At 46.7% G+C, this 3,216-nt stretch overlaps 1 pseudogene; it reads right to left on the bottom strand.

Annotated features, from left to right (window-relative positions):
* Positions 1 to 853: 853 nt before the first annotated feature.
* LOC127209279 (40S ribosomal protein S26-like) lies at positions 854 to 2,554 on the bottom strand (annotated as a pseudogene).
* Between the last annotated feature and the right edge of the window lie 662 nt (positions 2,555 to 3,216).

The raw sequence follows: 3,216 nt of genomic DNA, 5'->3' as shown, positions 1-3,216 counted from the left end.
CAGAGCCACTCTAGCTTGAGGTAGGGTGCCATGAACACTTCCCCCTGGGACCCTCCACCCCCGAGATGGCTCCTTTCAGCTCATAAACGCAAGACTCCAGGAGGGCGGAGATGGAGGTCTGTGCTCTGCACCCAGCACGGTGTCCTAAGCACCCACAGCCCATTCCCAAAGCTGTGCCCATAGTCTCTTCAAAGACAGAGAAGAGTCCCCTCCTTAGTAGCTTCCCATCCCTCTCCTACCCTAAACCCCAGCCTCTGAACACTCTGTCTCTTCACATATGCCCACAACTCCCCCCACCAGATTCAGGCCTGTGTCAGTGGCAGCACACTCTCCAGTCACACCAGCTGACACTTGTGATTTCCCATCTTCATCTCTGTGACAGGCTGTCCCCATCCACTCTGACTCTTGTTCCCTTTTACTTCTTTCCTGTGTACCTGCCCAGCTCCTGACATCTCCAGGCCTACCTGGGCTCCATATGGCCCTTAGTTCCAGCTGAATTACAAGGAAATGCCAGTATCTTTGAAGAGGTAGATCAGAGGCTCAGCACATCCATAAGGAAGCCTCAGGATCAGCTGACAGAGCTTCCCACCGACCTTGGACTGCTTGCCTCTGGAGTGGCAGGAGGGAAGGTAAGCCCACGTCCCCGAGGCCGCTACACAGCTCAGCTTGTATCCTGGCCAACCTACACCCCACCTTAACCGAGGCCTATGATAGCCTTTCCATGTCCAATGTGACCACTCCAAACATTGCTGTTTGATATCTCCTCCCATCACCAAGACCTTATATGTTTGTTGATTGCATATATGTGAGAGGAGAAACCATTTTTTAAAGTAGAACTTCCATTTTTATTTGTCTAAAGTGCTTTTGCTTCTGACATAGCCTTTGGTGGAGGTTGTGGTGCAGCACCAGCAGGGCTAAACCATGGTGTGGGTGTTTGGTCCCTCCGGGTCTCACAAGATCAACTTCTGCCCCCCTTGTTATGAATGGCACAGATCACGCAGTAATGCAGCTTGACATAGAGCTTAGAAAGTATGTAAGCATCAATGACACATGCTTCAGATATATCCCGGACAGCAATGGCCTCTACAATGTTCAGAATCATGAACAACTTCTTTTAAGATTTCTTTGTTTATTATGTATACAGTGTTCTGCCTGCACTCCACAAGAGGGCACCAGACCTCATTACAGACAGCTGGGAGCCACCATGTGGTTGCTGGGAATTGAACTCAGGACCTCTGGAAGAGCAGTCAGTGCTCTTAACCTCTGAGCCATCTCTCCAGTCCATGGCAAACTTCTTAATCGCCTTGTCCTTGGGCATGGCCCAGGTGCAGCTCAGGCAGCGAATTGGCTGCACATGGCTGTGGCCCTTTTTAGGACGACCGCTGTGTCTTCTTCTTTTACTCTTCTTGGAACCAAGACCCAAAAGAGCAGGGAACACATTTTTGTTGTTGTTTGGTTTCTGGTTTTTCAAGACAAGGCTTCTCTGTGTAGCGTTGGCTGCCCTGGACTCGCTTTGTAGACCAGGCTGGCCTCGAACTCACAGCGATCTGCCTGCCTCTGCCTCCCTGAGTGCTGGGATTAAAGGCGTGCGGCACCATGCCCGGCGGAAACCATTTTTAATGTGTCATCCTCTTCTGGAACCCGCTGGACAGCAGAGGTCACACATCTTAACACACCATGCAAATCTCAGCGACTAGCACACCGTTCATTGGTAATCAGTAACGCTACCATGTAAATGTGCTAATTATTTTCATAATATCACCTTTCTAAATGAGATAAAGTTGACATGTGAAGTATAACTTTTCTTAAAGAGAAAGGGCAAACAAACCAACAAAACCCATGTAATGTTGGGGAAAGTGACACAGATCTATACTAGCTGGTGAAGGCTCTGTGCAAGGTCAGGAAGAGACATCGAATGTGGTGATACTTTGAATGATTCTCTTTCATTATTTTTGCTATTATTTAAAACGGTTCCAAATAATACAGTTAGAGCCCGGCAGCGCATTCCTCCTTCCAAATATAACTGTCATTCCTGTAGAGTAAGTTTCAGAAATGTTTATATATTATCAAAATTAAGTTTCAAAATGAGCTACAATATCTGGGAAGGGAGGATAATAATATTTCACAGAAACTAATTGGAAACTTGTTTTGAAATAAAGTAGTTATTATTTCCATCACGGGGAAGATGAAAGCGCTGAGATTTCCTTTTATCTCGCCCAGCCCAGTATCTTACATTATTTATTCAAACTGAAATTAAAACCTGGCCAAATCCTACCGGGCGCTGCCTATCAGCTGGAGATTATTCTTCTGGAAATGAACTTTTGTTCACAAATTTCATTATGCAGTTACAAATGACTGTTATTAAAATGTAACATATAAAACTAAACTGTCTTTTCCCTGCTCTGGCCCTGCACAAGGCTCCTTCTCCCTTCCAGCACCATCCTTTCTCTAGGACTTAGAATATACCATGTGGGCCCCTGCCTAGTCCCCAGACATCTAGAAGATTCTATGATATTCCTCTGATGCACCCACTGACCTGATTAGCATGCTCCATGAACTCTCCCCCAGAGTCCCAGGGGACACTTAGTGAATATATATATTTGCCTCAGTCTCCACCTTCTTAAAAACAAACACCCAGCAAAGTCCCTCAGCTTAGTGACATTACCAAGACCTACTTTCACTTTTTCTTCTTTCTTTTTCCTTTCAACTTTTATCTCTATTCTTGAAACAGGGTCTCAATATGTAGTCTAGGCTATCCTCAAACTCACGGTCCTTCTGCCTCTACCTGCCAGCGGCTGGAATTATAGGCAGTTAACAACTCACTTGTGTTTTCACATTTTCTATAGACTCAGAACTTCGGAGCTCCTACTCTGAAGGAGGTGGTGGCCCACCTGCAGGTCTCTGCTCCCCAGTCTAAGCCCTTTCCTGTGTCCTGTTCCCTACATGTTGGCTCTTCTTCCTTGCCCCTTGAGGACTCACTTCCAACTTGCCCTTCCAATGCATAACTTCCTCCGTAAGATTTCCCAACCTTCCGTTAGGCTACGGGGTCAGGTGCAGCTGGTACCACACCATCCTCAGTTGCTCAGCGCGGCGCCTTTCCTATTTCCTCCATCTCCTGTGGGGCCTGCAGCATCATCTCCAGTAGCAAATACAATGGCAGCACAGAGCAACTGACCAGTAAGTGTCTCGTTAGTCTAGGATTGAGATTTCATTATG

Source organism: Acomys russatus, chromosome 26, assembly GCF_903995435.1.
Source record: "Acomys russatus chromosome 26, mAcoRus1.1, whole genome shotgun sequence".
Classification (NCBI taxonomy): Eukaryota; Metazoa; Chordata; class Mammalia; order Rodentia; family Muridae; genus Acomys; species Acomys russatus.
The sequence above is the reverse complement of the archived record's forward strand: the minus strand, read 5'-3'. Positions and strand labels throughout refer to the sequence as shown.